Here is a 17,934-nt window from a genome sequence, read left to right as displayed (position 1 = left end):
AATTTGAAAAATCTGCAGGGAAATCAGTATAGAGCAATAGAGCTTTTTTCTTGGGGGTGATTCACTGGACAATTGACATTGGCTTGCTAGAATTATAAGAGGTAGTAGTGAGGCTGTTAAGATTAGAAGGGATAATGCCAGCACGTCAGAAGAGAAGATTGATGAGAAGTTGGATGAGTTATTGTTGAATTGGTTAAAAAATAATAGGATAATGAGGCTGATGAGTAGACTGTGGGTAGTCATATTGATTCAGATTATATAATCTTTAGAGAATCATGTCATTGGTAACAGCATACTTGTTGGAATGACAATTTTTGGCATTGAAGTAAATTTAGATTTTGTACATAAACTAGGCCATATGTATTGGAGATTGAAACTAGTAAGGCAGTTTCACAAGCAGCAAACACTAGAATGACGGGTACTATGGATGCTAGAATGACATGTTGGTTTCAAGTTATGAGTGTTTATGATAAATATTAATAGTATTTTGCCTTCTAGGCATAATAGGGATAGTAGGTGGGATCGATAGACCAATACTCCCAGCAGTGACATGGTGTATGCTAGTACAATGTTGATATCAATAGAGGGCATTTAGTAAATATGGTCTATCATAATGAGTTGAAATTATTTATTTTGACTTAAACTATTTACCAACTCAACTCAGTCTAATGAAAGTCAAGCCTAGGATTAAAATGGTAACTAGTTTAAGGGCTGTGCTGATTATTAGCATCAGCTTCTTTGAAGGGCTGTTTCTAATCCAAGAAACATACACATTCCATCTTCTACATGCGAGACCTTTTGCTGGTCGACCTAAAAACAAGCTGGGGCATAATTAATGTAAGAAGAGCTTGGGGATTACAATGCTGGACCATAGATTCAGGTTGTTCTGAATATATACTCTGATTAGCAGCAGTTACAGGTAGACATTTAAAGGAAAAGAAGAGACAGTTTCTAAGTCATTTAGCAAGGATTATATTTAACTAACATAAGCTATTGATTGGCTCTCCATTGTTATCTGTCTCATAAATTCAAGAACATGAAGATAATGAGTTAGGTAGCTAGTCAGAAACAAAATGGCTTTAAACAATTGCACTATGTGTGAGTGCAGTGGGGGGTAGGGGGTGGGAGCATGACTGAAGTCACGTACTTATATCTCTCTGGGCCTAATAAATTTTGCATACCTCAGATAGCTCACACTACACCGAGCTATTTTTCTTCTCTCTTTTCTCCCTGCTTTGGTCAAAAATCTTCCCATGGAAGCACTGATGATCAGCCTCTGCTTAAGTTAGAACGATAGGCACTGTCACTGGGAAGGCCATTCCTAGATAGATCCCAGGTAAGTCACTGACTTATTTAACTTCCATTGCTTGTTGAATTATCTCTAGTTTTTGAAATTTTATGCTTTTGGATTTCTTGGAAGAAGTACAGCAATGGGAAATATGTGGTGAAACTTATTCCATTGGGGATTCAATCCAAATTTTAGGGAAATAATAAAAACTCAAAAACAATGATTGGTTAGGGCTGTGACCTAATAACAGGTATGTTATAATCTTCCTTGAAGACATATTTTTTCTCTCTCCAGCTTCCCATTTTTACCAAAGATAAACCTTACTCGGACCAATTTACTTGTAAAATAAGTTATAGTAATATACTTGGTCTGATTCTTTGCATAAAGTGCAACAAGAATCATGATTAGACATATAGGCTGTTTTAAGATGGCTTTGCTGGAACTTTCATAGGGAATTTTGGATTACACTTTTTAAAAATATACGTATATTTTATTTCACTTTAGGTTCTGGGGTACACGTGCAGAACATGCAGGATTGCTGCAGAGGTACATACATGGCAATGTGGTTTGCTGCTTCCATCCCCCTGTCCCTTATATCTGGCATTTCTCCCTATGTTATCCCTCGACAAATCCCTACCCCTCACTGTCCCTCCCCTATTCTCCCCCAACAGACCCCAGTGTGTGATGCTCCCCTCGCTGTGTTCATGTGTTCTCATTGTTCAACATCAGCCTATGAGTGAGAACATGTGGTGTTTGATTTTCCTGTTCTTGTGTCAGTTTGCTGAAAATGATGGTTCCCAGATTCATCCATGTCCCTACAAAGGACACAAACTCATAGTTTTTTATGCCTGCATAGTATTTCATGGTGTATATGTGCCACATTTTCCCTGTCCAGTTTATCATTGATGGGCATTTGGGTTGGTTCCAGGTCATTGCTATTGTAAACAGTGCCACAATTAACATACATGTGCATGTATCTTTGTAATAGAGCATTTATAATCCTTTGGATATACACCCAATAATGGGATTGCTGGGTCAAATGGAATTTCTATTTCTAGGTCATTGAGGAATCGCTACACTGTCTTCCACAATGGTGGAACTAGTTTACATTCCCACCAACAGTGTAAAAGTGTTCCTATTTCTCCACATCCTCTCCAGCATCTGCTGTCTCCAGATTTTTTAATGATCGCCATTCTAACTGGCGTGAGATGGTATCTCAATGTGGTTTTGATTTACATTTCTCTAATGACCAGTGATGATGAGCATTTTTTTATATGTGGGTTGGCCCCATAAATGTCTTCTTTTGAAAAGTGTCTGTTCATATCCTTCGTCCACTTTTGAATGCTGTGTTTGTTTTTTTCTTGTAAATCTGTCTTAGTTCTTTGTAGATTCTGGATATTAGCCCTTTGTCAGATGGGTAGATTGCAAACATTTTTTCCCATTCTTTTGGTTGCCAGTTCACTCTAATGATTGTTTCCTTTGCTGTAAAGAAGCTCTGGAGTTTAATTAGATCCCATTTGTCTATTTTGGCTTTTGTCACCAATGCTTTTGGTGTTTTAGCCATGAAGTCCTTGCCTATGCCTATGTCCTGAATGGTTTTGCCTTGGTTTTCTTCTGGGGTTTTTATGGTGTTAGGTCTTATGTTTAAGTCTTTAATCCATCCGGAGTTAATTTTAGTGTAAGGTGTCAGGAAGGGATCCCGTTTCTGCTTTCTGCACATGGCTAGCCAGTTTTGCCAACACCATTTATTAAACAGGGAATCTTTTCCCCATTGCTTGTTTTTGTCAGGGTTGTCAAAGATCAGATGGTTGTAGATGCGTGGTGTTGCCTCCAAGGCCTCTGTTCTGTTCCATTGGTCTATATCACTGCTTTTAAAAGCCTCAAGGTTAGGAAGCCAAGCCAAGAATTTGCCACCAGAATATACCTGTGATAACTCTACAAACAGAGTGAATTCCTCTACTCTTGAGATTCCAACATGTCTTGAGGACTCTAGACCTGTCAGAAAGTGACATTTCTTAATTACTGCAAGATTATAAACCTTAAATAGGAACCAGGCAGATAAGCTACTAGGCCATCCTTTTCAAGAGGCTTTTGATTGGTTCTACAAAGTCAACTTCAATTCTTCAAAGCAGTCTGGTTATATCTGAAAATATGCCATTCCAGTCAAAGCCTTGGTAAAATAATCAGTGTCTCCAATTGTGTCCTGTTATAGAAAACAGATACTTATTAAACTTATGCAAATAACTACATTGCCAGTAAAATAAGAATACTCACATATAGTTTCCAAATTTTGGAGAAATCATGTGGAGAGACAGGCAAATGTTTCAATTTTACTCAGAAAGATCTATTTTACCCAATTGCTATAACTAAAAACAGCTAAAAGAATTTTTTTCATTACTCTGGAAGACAAAATATGAAAAGAATCAGCAATGCTTCAAATAAAGGTTCTAAAAATCATTTTAACCCTCTATCAATTCAGTCCCATGTCATTAACTTTCCTTGTGCTTGAGGTTGGGTATGCAATCTGCATGAATACATCGGTTTATTAGAGTTCTGGGTGGTTTTACATAGTCCAAGGATATGATATCTAAAGTTATCAGAAATCTGTATTTAAGAATACTTTTCAAGGTACATTTTCAAGAATCTCCTTGAAGAAAAAGCAAATTTTGGACTATAGCTGATTATAAACCATTTTTTAGAAGAATCAAAGTAAGACAGAAATGTCTGTGAATAGCAAAAGACTTAGTACTCTAAGTCTTTAGCCATGGCTAAAGATGAAAGTGACAAGAAAATTTGGTTATTTCTGTGGCAGATGACAGTATATCTTAACAATCATAATTATGTCTGACAATGTATATGAAGACATATCAGAATTTTACAAATTTCACATAATTCTGGAGCACCTATTAATAACATAACCATACCAATGATGCAGGACTTTTGCTCCTTAGCTCAACTAGGCCTGGGTTCTTGTCTCCTAACCGGGAAGAAATAGTCACTCAGACATCAAAGAGTGAGCGCTGTAGGATCTATTAAGTGAAAAGAAAGCTCACAGCAGAGAGGGACCCTGGAAAGCACGTTTTTGGCTGCCTCCTTCACAGTTGAATACCAGGGCATAAGATGTGAATTCTTGGCAGCTCCACCCCATCTTTCTAGTACACATGTGGGCACTTAGACTGAGCTGCTCCATATTGATTTATTTTCCTTACTGCACATGTGTTAAGGGATGGAATTTTTCACTGTAGGCACGTTTAGGCAAGCCCCTTATGCAAGTTCCCTCACCTGCACCAAACAAATGGTGTAAGCACTTCTGGGGTGGGGTTGAAGGTTCTCTGGGGACCTTCTCTTACTATCTGCCTAAGGCAAGCTTGATAATGACTGTTCTTTTTTTTTTTTAATTGTACTTTAGGTTCTGGGTTACATGTGCAGATCATGCAGGATTGTGGAATAGGTACATACATGGCAAGATGGTTTGCTGCCTTCATTCCCCCATCATCTATATCTGGTATTTCTCCCCTCATTATCCCTCCCCACCCTTGCTGTCCCTCCCCGAGAACCCCCACTGACCGCAGTGTGTGATACTTCCCTCCCTGTGTCCATGTGTTCTCATTGTTCAACATGCACCTATGAGTGATAACATACTGTGATTGGTTTTCTGTTCTTGTGTCAGTTTGCTGAGAATGATGGTTTGCAGATTCATCCATGTCCCTATGAAGGACATGAACTCATCGTTTTTTATGGCTGCATAGTATTCCATGGTGTGTATGTGCCACATTTTCCTTGTCCAGTTTATCATCGATGGGCATTTGGATTGGTTCCAGGTCTTTACTATTGTAAATAGTGCTTCAATGAACATACATGTGCATGTGTCTTTATAATAGAACAATTTATAATTATTTGGGTATATACCCAGTAATGGAATTGCTGGGTCAAATGGTATTTTTATTTCTAGGTCCTTAAGGAATCACCACACTGTCTTCCACAATGGTTGAACTAATTTACACTCCCACCAACAGTGTAAAAGTGTTCCTATTTCTCCACATTGTCTCCAGCATCTGTTGTCTCCAGATTTTTTAATGATTGCCATTCTATCTGGTGTGAGATAGCCCTATCATCAAAACTGAAAGAGTTAGAGGAGCAAGATAAAAAAACTCGAAAGCGAGCAGAATACAAGAAGTAACTAAGATCAGAGCAGAACTGAAGGAGATAGAGACACAAAATCCCTTCAAAAAAATCAACAAATCCAGGAGCTGGTTTGTGGAAAAGATCAACAAAATAGATAGACCACTAGCTGGACTAATAAAAAAGAAAAGAGATAAGAATCAAGTAGATGCAATAAAAAAATGATAAAGGGAACAGCACCACTGATTCCACAGAAAAACAAACTATAATCAGAGATTACTACAAACAACTCTATGCACTAAAACCAGTAAACCTGGAAGAAATGGATAAATTCCTTGACACTTGCACTCTCCCAAGACTAAACCAGGAAGAAGTCAAAACCCTGAATAGACCAATAATAAGGGCTGAAGTTTGGGCAGCAGTTAAGAGCCTACCACCCAAAAAAAGCCCGGTCCCAGATGGGTTCACAGCCAAATTCTACCAGACATACAAAAGGAGCCGGTGCCATTTCTTCTGAAACTATTCCAAATAATACAAAAAGAGGGAATCCTCCCCGACTCATTTTATAAGACCAATATTATCCTAATACCAAAACCGGGCAGAGATGCAACTAAAAAAGAAAACTTCAGGCCGATATCCATGATGAACATCAATGCAAAAATATTCAATAAAATACTGGCAAACAGAATTCAACAGCAAATCAGAAAGCTTATTCATCATGATAAAGTAGGCTTCATCCTGGGGATGCAAGGCTGGTTCAACATATGCACATCTATAAATATAATTCATCACATAAACAGAACCAAAGACAAAAACCACGATTATCTCAATAAATACAGGAAAGGTCTTCAGCAAAATTCAATAGCACTTTATGCTAAAAACCCTCAATAAACTAGGTATCAATGCTATGTATCACAAAATAATAAAAGCTATTTACAACAAACCCACAGCCAGTATGATACTGAATGGGCAAAAACTGGAAGCATTCACTTTGAAATCTGGCACAAGACAAGGATGCCCTCTCTCACCACTCCTATTCAATATAGTATTGGAAGTTCTAGCCAGGGCAATAAAGCAAGAGAAACAAATAAAGCATATTCAAATAGGAAGAGAGGAAATCAAATAGTCTCTATTTGCAGGTGACATGATTGTATATTTAGAAGACCCCATTGTTCCAGCCCAAAATCTTCTCAAACTGATAAGCAACTTCAGCAAAGTCTCAGGATACAAAATCAATGTGCAGAAATCACAAGCATTTCTATACACCAATAACAGACAAACAGAGAGCCAATTCAAAAGTGAACTCCCAGTCACAATTGCTACAAAGAGAATAAAATACCTAGGAATACAACTAACAAAGGATGTAAAGGACTTCTTCAAGGAGAACTACAAACCACTGCTCAGTGAAATAAGAGAGGACACAAACAGATAAAAAAACATTCCATGCTTGTGGTTGGAAAGAATCAACATGGTGAAAATGGCCATACAGCCCAAAGTAACTTACAGATTCACTGCTATCCCCATGAAGCTACCAATGACCTTCTTCACAGAACTGGAAAAAAACACTTGAAACTTCATATGGAACCAAAAGAGAGCCTGCACAGCCAAAACAATCCTAAGCAAAAAGAACAAAGCTGGAGGCATCATACTGCCTGATTTCAAACTATACTACAAGGCCGCAGTAATCAAAACAGCATAGTACTGGTACCAAAACAGAGACATAGAACAATGGAGCAGAACAGAGGCCTCAGAAGCAACACCACACATCTACAATCATCTTGTCTTTTACAAACCTGAGAAAAACAAGCAATGGGGAAAGGATTCCCTGTTTAACAAATGGTGTTGGGAAAACTGGCTGGCCACGTGCAGAAAGCAGAAATGGGACCCTTTCCTGATGCCTTACACTAAAATTAACTCCAGATGAATTAAAGATATAAACATAAGACCTAACGCCATAAAAATCCTAGAAGAAAACCTAGGCAAAACCATTCAGGACATAGGCATAGGCAAGGACTTCATGGCTAAAACACCAAAAGCATTGGTGACAAAAGCCAAAATATACAAATGGGATCTAATTAAACTCCAGAGCTTCTTTACAGCAAAGGAAACAATCATTAGAGTGAACTGGCAACCAAAAGAATGGGAAAAAAATGTTTGCAATCTACCCATCCGACAAAGGGCTAATATCCAGAATCTACAAAGATCTAAAACAGATTTACAAGAATAAAACAATCAAACCTGTTCAAAGTGGGTGAAGGATACAAACAGACACTTTACAAAAGAAGACATCAATGCGGCCATCAAACATGAAAAAATGCTCATCATCAATGGTCATTAGATAATGCCTATTCTTATCTAATGACTGTTCTTATCTGTGCTTCCTGCTGTCAGGGCTGTTTTGGGTAAGTGGGGTAGGACTCCTCCTGCGTTTGGTTTAAGGGTCTCGGGAAGAATGGTGCATCAATACATGGTTCCATTTGCATCATCATTTGAAGCTTAATGGCCTCTAAGTGAGAATAAACAATTTGGGTCATTAGTAGACATATACAAAAATGAAACAAAAGGGTAAGGACAGCTCAAAATTCCCAAGGCTGCCAATATGCCCAGATAACTGGTGGCTACAGCTATGCCTGCTAAGATTTGGGTGCCTGGGGCTTCACTTTGGTTAGCTCCCTTGGTCTTATTTTCCCAAAAAGAGAGAAATTTCTGGGTTGTGAGTATCTCATTTACTCATACCATCAGCTGGCAGGATTCGCAGGATAATTTTGCTCAGAATTAAAATACTGATCCAGATTATTACATTACTCGTTCCTTTTTTTTTTTTCTTATTTTTTTATTGCATTTTAGGTTTTGGGGTACATGTGCAGAGCATGCAATACAGTTGCATAGGTACACACATAGTAGTGTGTTCTGTTTGCTTTCACCCATTCACCCACATTTGGCGTTTCTCCCCAGGCTATCCCTCCCCACCTCCCCCTCCCACTGGCCCTCCCCTTTTCCCCCCAATAGACCCCAGTGTTTAGTACTCCCCTCTCTGTGTCCATGTGTTCTCATTTTTCATCACCCGCCTATGAGTGAGAATATGCAGTGTTTCATTTTCTGTTCTTGTGTCAGTTTGCTGAGAATGATGTTCTCCAGATTCATCCATGTCCCTACAAACGACACGAACTCATCATTTCTGATTGCTGCATAATATTCCATGGTGTATATGTGCCACATTTTCCCAATCCAGTCTATCATCAATGGGCATTTGGGTTGATTCCAGGTCTTTGCTATTGTAAACAGTGCTGCAATAAACATTCGTGTGCATGTGTCCTTATAATAGAATGACTTATAGTCCTTTGGGTATATACCCAGTAATGGGATTGCTGGGTCAAATGGAATTTCTATTTCTAAGGCCTTGAGGAATCGCCACACTGTCTTCCACAATGGTTGGACTAATTTACACTCCCACCAACAGTGTAAAAGTGTTCCTTTTTCTCCACATCCTCTCCAGCATCTGTTGTCTCCAGATTTTTTAATGATCGCCATTCTAACTGGCGTGAGATGGTATCTCAATGTGGTTTTGATTTGCATCTCTCTGATGACCAGTGACGATGAGCATTTTTTCATATGATTGTTGGCCTCATATATGTCTTCTTTTGTAAAGTGTCGGTTCATATCCTTTGCCCACTTTTGAATGGGCTTGTTTGTTTTTTTCTTGTAAATCTGTTTGAGTTCTTTGTAAATTCTGGATATCAGCCCTTTGTCAGATGGGTAAACTGCAAAATTTTTTCCCATTCTGTTGGTTGCTGATTCACTCTAGTGACTGTTTCTTTTGCCGTGCAGAAGCTGTGGAGTTTGATTAGGTCCCATTTGTCTATTTTGGCTTTTGTTGCCAATGCTTTTGGTGTTTTGTTCATGAAGTCCTTGCCTACTCCTATGTCCTGGATAGTTTTGCCTAGATTTTCTTCTAGGGTTTTTATGGTGCCAGGTCTTATGTTTAAGTCTTTAATCCATCTGGAGTTAATTTTAGTGTAAGGTGTCAGGAAGGGGTCCAGTTTCTGCTTTCTGCACATGGCTAGCCAGTTTTCCCAACACCATTTGTTAAACATGGAATCCTTTCCCCATTGCTTGTTTTTGTCAGGTTTATCAAAGATTGTATAGTTGTAGATATGTTTTGTTTCCTCCAGTGCCTCTGTTTTGTTCCATTGGTCTATATCTCTGTTTTGGGCTGCAGCCAAAGATCACTGGTTGGTTCACAGGAATGAGAAGGGTTAGTCTAAAATGTAGGCAAAATCTTAAAAATAATTGATGAGAATAGAATTTAATGACAAGTGCATTGTATGTTTTGAAACATAATTTTTCTCACTCCAGTCCTCATTTTTATCAAAAACAAATCATGTTAAGACTGAGTTGTTTGCAAAATAGCCTTTAGTCTTATACTTGGCCTATTTATTTGCATTAAGTGCAGCAAGAATAATTATTTCTCACATAGATTTTTTAATTGGCTTTGATGGAACTCTGTTCCACAAGGAATCTCAGATAACACCTTTCAAAACCAAGCCCAGCTGTGGGTTTGCCCTCAAATACCTATGAGTTTCATAAATTCCTCTCTTCTTGAAGTCCCTGAAACATAGGGCTCCTGGGCCTGTTAGAAAGTGACATTCTTTAGTCACCACAGGTTAGGAACCCTGTACAGGAAGTGTATAGACAAGGAATGAGGCCAGTTTTCCTAGGGGGCCTTTATTGGCTCTTCAAGTCAAGCCAGATTCTTTAAGTGAAAGCACATCCTTCCAGTCAATTCCTTGGCAAAACAACAAGTTTCTCCAACTGCATCCTATTGCAAAAGAAAATCAACTTTTATTGCAACTGATGCAAATGACTATATTGCCATAAGCTAAGAATACTCATAAATAGTTTCCAAATTCTGGAGAAGTCAGGCAGAGAGAGAAACAAATATGCTCCAAATTTTCCGAGGAGTATAGCTTACTCAATTATTAAAGACCATAAATAGCTCAAAATAAGTTTCCTTGCCCCTGAAAAACAAGGATCAGTAAGGGTTTAAGCAAAAAGTTAAAAAGATTACTTCAGTTTTCTATTAGTTCAGTCCAATCCATTAACTCTTGCTCTGCTTGATGTTCATGAACATTTCAGCTCTTCATGAGTCCTGTACATTTCCCTCTATTCCAATATTATAATCTTCAAAGGTCTCAGAAACCTGCATTTTAGAGCACCTGTCAAAGTTCTAGAGCTGATTATAAACCATCTTTTGAAAAGGATCAGAACAAGACAACAATTTAATATGAATGACAAAATGTCAGAATAGTTAGTCAAGAACATGATTGACAAGGAAATTTGGTTATCTCTGTGGTTTACAATGTCTTAACATCATAACCTTAATTATGTTCTATAGACATCAGAATTTTAGAAATCCCATACAACTTTGAAACATACATTATTATTCACTAAAATATAACCTAAAGAAGGTTAAGCATTATTTTTATTTTGGCAATACCCGTGACTATACATGTCAAATAATACTGTTTACCTTTCTTTTGGATGCTCCAGGGCCCCTCCATAGCATCCCAAAGGTAGGGGTCAGGAGAGACCATTTTTGAAGCTGAAGTTTGATTTTGGAAAGACTACCAAACAGGTTAAAGGTTCAAAACACTTGAACTATTATGGAATAGAATTCCAGATTACCATAAGGTAATTATTTAGCCAAAATGATGACTCAAATATTTTTTAAAAGGCAAAACCATTCATATCCTTACTATGACATGAATTGTGTTCAGGAGACAGAAAGTCAAATTTTACCCTTGCATTAGTCTATTAATGTAAAACCCATTTTTTAATGAAAACTTATAGATAATTCTATTCAGTCTTAACCAGTTTGACCATGAGGTGAGATTCTTATAAACCTTTTATAACCCTTTATAAATTTTTGTTAAAGATCAGATTAGTGCTTTCAGAAAAGCTTGTTATGCTTTTATTTCAATGCTCAATTTACAGGAAAATTATATAATACATTTTTGAAGTTAGTCAATACGTTCACACACAAAATTTCTTTTTGCAAGATTAATTTTTAGAAACCTTCCACGATTTGTTTCAACCTTCAGCTCTATCTTATCTAATTCAAAACAATCCTTTAAACTTAGGCAAAAATTTACATTCCTATGCCTTCTTATAATCTTCTACTAAAAACACATTTTGCTTTCCTTACACACCCTGCTTGTAAATCAATTTTCAGTAGTCTCAATTATAATGACAACTCTTAGCAACATTTAATTTTAGTGTAAAACCTGGTAAGTTATTTTACTTTTTTGAATTTTGCAATTTATATTAAAAGTACTTTTACCACATCTTGTTATATGCTCCCAGCGAACCCTGTGAGGTAGGCGGGTTTACAAAAAGAGGAAATCCAGTCAGTCCGAGCTCCCAAGTGAGGAAGCTAAGTTCTAAAGGGCTTCTTTTTCTTAGCTAAGGCCACATATAATATTCATGGTGTAGGTTTTCTGACATCAAGTTCAGAGCCTTTCCCAAAACATCCAGGGAGCATTCAACAGCGACTGCTCATCTGTTTATATTCTACAGATAGTCTCAGAAAAACTCCAGCAGAACTCTTCACAGCAATGTTCCCCCTTATAATGTTCCCATACTATCCTTTCTGTAGCTGGAGCCATGGAACATCTGTTCCGGTTAGAAGCTGTCTAACTGGAAGATCTGTAACAGTTCATGGGTGGCCAGTGCTGCCATTGCTCAACACATTCTTCACTGTAAGTTGTTTCCATACAGCCAAACTTCTTCCCAGAAATAGTCATCTGTGTGTTTTGAGCTATGATGCTTCATTTTTAAATTAATATTGGCATCATCTTTCTTGCCTTTCTTAATCATCAGAACTTCTGCTGTTTCCTTTTGACCTTCTGAGAGGCCAAAACTTTACAATCACTGGGTATATCCAAATACACTTGTCACAGGCTCTGAGGGCACATCCAAAGACATTCCAGAAAGTTCTGTAGCAACAGCTCTCTAAGGAGAACACTGAGGAAGAAAGCCCTCATAAGCAATGTAGCATGACAATTCTGAATAATGGTTATGTGTATTGAGAAGTACTTCATATCCTTTATCTAATTTAATTCTCAAAAGAACCTTCTGAGGTAGGATAAAGACCTAAACATCACACATTACCATGTGTTCACATAGGCATAATGCCCTAATACTGCAAAGGGCAAAAGTTGATGCTACTTTTGATAGTTGATGCTACTTTATACTGTAAATAGCTAATGCTTTCCCTGCAACAGTCACTATCCCCTTGGAGGGTTGGTCTCTTAGGGATCTGGGTCAATTTGGTGTTTTTCAAACCCAAAATTGTTTTGCCATTCCCACATCAGTCAGCAGTCTACTCCATTTTAGGTAGAGGAGATTACATACAATGGAAATAAACACACTTTGCCTTCTAAGAAATCCAAAACAGACATTTCCAGCCCAACTAAGCCTACTTTCATGGCTCCAAACTGACTTCCATTGCACTTACCTAAAGCAGAAGGACATAGGAAACCAAATTTCAAAGTATTTTTTGCTTCCTTTTTTTTCATTCCCATCTGGATTAGTGCAAGCAATTAAGAAATAAATATTCACTATTAAAGAAAATGTGGCACATACACACCATGGAATACTATGCAGCCATAAAAAATGATGAGTTCATGTCCTTCATAGGGACATGGATGAATCTGGAAACCATCATTCTCAGCAAACTGACACAAGAACAGAAAACCAAACACCATATGTTATCACTGACAGGTGGGTGTTGAACAATTAGAACACATGGACACAGGGAAGGGAGCATCACACACTGCAGTCAGTAGCGGGGGATTAGTGGAGAAACAGCAGTGGTGGTGGGGGTGGGGAGGGATAATGAGGAGAGAAATACCAGATATATGTGATGGGGGGATGAAGGCAGCAAACCACCTTGACATGTACATACATGTACATGTATCCCATAACCTAAATACATGTACCCCAGAACCTAAATTACAATAAAAATAAACTAAATTTTAAAAAAAAGGAAATAAAGATTCAATCCAAGAACCTATTCTTAAATAGCAATTTGAAGAGCCAATGTTCAGTGTCAGATATTACTGTACACATTTTAAAACACATGTTTCTTGAGATCCATCTCAGCCAACTATGATGAGTTTCTTTCTGGCCCCTCCTTCACAGTAACAGAGTCACAGAAGACAGCCACATGAGAACTGCTCTAATCAGGAGGAAGATCAACAGCCCATCCCAAACAAGACACTCTGAGTCATGACTAACAGAACTCCTGCCATAACCATGGCTTTTAAACCACTCCACTACTTCCTGGAGGTCAAATGGCTGAGTCTCATAACCTAGATCTTTCTTGGCTTTCTCTAAGCTAAAATAATGGGTAACACCAGTTTTGTAAACTTCAGTGTGGGTGAGAAGCGGCTGAAAGTTGTAGAGTGAACCCAAAATAAAGTGAGCCATCTCTGTTAGGAAAGCAAAGCAGACCAGGGTCAACAGCTGGTGGGTGGATGGGAGCATGTAATCTAGACCCTCAACCAGAGGCCAGCAGAACTCAACAGTCGTTCACTGGTCAGCCATCTGAGATGAAGTAGGGCTGCCCAGAGGCAGTATAGCCCTTGTCAGTAATCAGGGCCTCTGAGGCCAGAATGGGAGCCTGTGCCAAGCTATCCATGTGGACAAACTCAACCAGGCTTCTGGGATTTCCATAAACTTGAACAGATCTTTCTCAATGTAGTTGACTATTTTGGGAAGGCCTATAGATGCCAGCCAGCCTCAGGTTCTTAAGACACCATTGTCTCTGTCCAGGGGTGTGCCATTCTCCTCCAGCACCTTCTTCTCTAGGCACCCACCTCCTCTGGCAAGCCTGGAGGATGTTGTCTGTGCCCCGAGTGCTGACTTCTTTGATCAGGTTTTGATTTAGTTGCTCCTGCCCTGAGATACCATAAGAGGCAATGTGGAACACACAAGTGATGTCTGCATCCTGGAAGGCTTTCTCTGTGTCAGAGAGGTGGCAGATGTCTCCATGTATAAACTTGATTCCTTCTGGAATGGTTTCAGCAGGGCTACTGATGTCAAATAGAATTACATGGACTCCCTTTTGGTTCAGAGCATGGCCTAGGTGGAAACTAAAATAGCCACCTCTTCCTGTAATGAGGAAAGTTTCCTTAGGAGATCTTTTGGGATCCATATATGGCAGTCAAAAGCTAACTGGATAACAGCTGGAAGAGTGGGGGTGGCCTGCAGATGCAGGAGGCAGGGTGGCCCATACCTTGTGAGCCTCCCGCTGCCCCTACTCAGGCATTGGAGCCCTGAGACTGGCATCTCATAAGCTATTTTAATTATGTTTTAGTCACAGATAAGGTTTGACTCTTTCCAGCATAGTTAAAGGCATGGTTAATTCCATATGTCCTTGGCCTTACCAAACTGTAAGGCATGGAAATCAAATGGTTCTCAGAAACCAAAAAAGTAGTTTATAACCTTAAAACATTTAGCAAACCTAGTATCTGACATAATTTAGACCAAATATTTACATTTGAAGACATTTGCACTTTACTAATTGTCTTTAAAATGTGTTTTATTTCTCAAAGATTAAAGTCACATGAACTAAAAGGCATTAAAGCTTTTATTTCTCCTTCAGGAATATTTGATCTAAGAGCTTATTTTTCTTTAGGCCAATGAATTAGAGCCCTGTTTTATATAACCATCACACACAGCACATATGCGATAATACAGACAGACAGAAAATTTTTCATATGGAGCTGGGCGTGATGGCTCTCACCTGTAATCCCAGCACTTTGGGAGGCTGAGGCGGGCAAATCACTTGATGTGGTGAAGCCTCATCTCTACTAAAAATACAAAAATTCGGGGAGTGGGGGAAGATTGCACAGTAGGAGCAACTCAGGATTGCAGCCTCAGTGAAGGCACAGAGGGTGAGTGCAAGCCACATTTCCAGACGGATCTTTGTTGCCCACAGAACGGGGAAATTCCCAGGTGCAGGAGAGACACAGGATGCCAGTGCAGCTGTTTCGGCTGGTGCGGCTGGCACCGCAGCACAGCGGCACTCCACACAAAACGCACTGGTCTGGGTGCCCTGATAAACCGGCAATTTGAGATTTGGGAGGGCAGATTAGCATATCCATCTGATTAAATGGGACTTGGACAGTGAACCAGGCCAGGAGATTCCCAGGAAGTGATATTTGAGCTGGTGCAGTGGGTCGCTGCACGAGAAATCACACAGATCCCAGTGCCCTATCAGCAGGTGACTGAAACACCTGGGAGAGAGTCAACTGTTCAACTTAAAAAAAAAAAAGAGGGCTCTGAAGCAGGGAGCCAGGTGATCAGGCTCAGCGCGTCCCACCCCCACAGGGACAAAAAAAATGGTTATTCGAAACACTCGGGGTTGAGAGTTTCACTGCGGGCACAGCTGAACCCAGGACAGTGCAGCTCAGTGCGGGAGGGGCGTCTGTCATTACCGAGGCATACCACCCCTACTGAGGTACACTCCCATTGCTGACGCAGCCTGCCATTGCTGAGGCAAACCGCCATAACAGAGATAGTCCACCAATACAGAGGTGGGCCACCATCACCACAGCAGTTTTAACCACACCCATACAAACAGGACTACAGGGAATTACACTCGGCAGCAGAGCAGAGCCCACAGCAACAGAACAAAGCCACGACAGCAGGGCGGAGCACACGGCAACAGGGTGAAGCCCACAGCAGCACGGCGGAGCCCACAGCAACAGGGCAGAGCCCACGAGAGTAGGGCGGAGCCCATGGCAACAGGGTGGACCCCACAGCAGCAGGGCAGATGCTCAGCAGGCAAATAGTGACTAGACTGCCTCTTAGCTGAGCAGGACAATGCAACAAATACTCATAAATAAAGCCCTAACTCCCTGAGAAAGAGCATCTGAGGAAAAAAGGGGTTTTATAAGTTCTGCTGCAGCAGATTTAAATGTACCTGCCTAACAGCCCTGAATGAACAACGGAGCTCACTTGAGCTCCTATAAAGTAAAGACCATCTTCTCAAGCAGCTCCCTGACCCCCGTATATCCAAAGAGTCACCTCAAAAAGGACTGATCAGACTGACATTTGGTGGGTATCATTCTGGGACAAAGATAGCAGCAGAAGAAACTGGTAGCAACCCTCACTGTTCCGCAGCTGCTACAGGTGTACCCCAGACAAGCAGGGCCTGGAACTTTTCATTTTCAACTCAATGAAATAAAATGAGCAGTCTTACAGCAGAGGGGCTAGACTGTTAGAAGGAGAACCAAGAAACAGAAATACTTCATCATCAACAATCTGGGCGTCCACTCAGAGACCCAATCGAAAAGTCAGCAACTACTCAGACGACAGGTGGATAAATCCACAAAGATGGGAAGAAACCAGCTCAAAAAGGAGAAAAATATCCGAAACCAGAACACCTCACCTCCTACAAAGGACCAAAACTCCTCACCAGCAAGGGAACAAAGCTGGGCGGAGAATGAGTGTGAAAAAATGACGGAATCAGACTTCAGAAGGTGGGTAATGAGAAACTTCCATGAGCTAAAAGAACATGTTCTAAATCAATGCAAAGAAACTAAAAACCTTGAAAATAAGATTCGAGGAAATGATAACAAGAATGGACAACTTAGAGAGGAATATGAATGAATTGAAGGAGCTGAAAAACACAACACGAGAACTTCGCGAAGCATGCACTAGTTTCAACAGCCAAATTGACCAAGCAGAAGAAAGAATATCAGAAGTTGAAGATCAACTCAATGAAATAAAATGAGAAACAAAGATTAGAGAAAAAAGCACAAAAAGGAATGAACAAAGTCTCCAAGAAATGTGGGACTATGTGAAGAGACCTAACCTACGTTTGATAGGTGTACCAGAATGTGATGAAGAGAATGAATCCAAGCTGGAAAATACTCTTCAGTATATTATCCAGGAAAATTTCCCCAACCTAGCAAGGCAGGCCAATATCCAAGTCCAAGAAATATAGAGTACACCACAAAGATATTCCTATAGAAGAGCAACCCCAAGGCACATAATCATCAGATTCACCAGGGTTGAAATGAAGGAGAAAATGCTAAGGGCAGCCAGAGAGAAAGGTCGGGTCACCCAAAAAGGGAAGCCCATCAGACTCACAGCAGATCTCTCGGCAGAAACTCTACAAGCCAGAATAGAGTGGGGGCCAATATTCAACATCGTTGAAGAAAAGAACTTTCAACCCAGAAAGCCAAACTGAGCTTCATAAGTGAAGGGAAAATAAAATCCTTTGCAAACAAGCAAGTACTCAGAGATTTTGTCACCACCAGGCCTGCTTTACAAGAGCTCCTGAAAGAGTCACTACACATAGAAAGAAACAACCAATACCAGCCATTCCAAGAACATACCAAATGCTAAAGAGCATCAACAAAATGAAGAATCCGCATCAACTAACAGGCAAAACAGCCAGCTAGCATCAAAATGACAGTATCAAATTCACACATAACAATATTAACCCTAAA

General features: G+C 39.7%; 1 pseudogene; it reads right to left on the bottom strand.

Moving 5' to 3' along the window:
* Window positions 1-13,606: 13,606 nt before the first annotated feature.
* On the bottom strand, window positions 13,607-14,802 carry LOC100403603 (short-chain dehydrogenase/reductase family 42E member 1 pseudogene; annotated as a pseudogene).
* Between the last annotated feature and the right edge of the window lie 3,132 nt (window positions 14,803-17,934).

The sequence above is a fragment of the Callithrix jacchus genome, chromosome 14, assembly GCF_049354715.1.
Source record: "Callithrix jacchus isolate 240 chromosome 14, calJac240_pri, whole genome shotgun sequence".
Taxonomy (NCBI): domain Eukaryota; kingdom Metazoa; phylum Chordata; class Mammalia; order Primates; family Cebidae; genus Callithrix; species Callithrix jacchus.
Note: the sequence above shows the minus strand (reverse complement) of the source record. Positions and strands in the feature narration are given on the sequence as shown.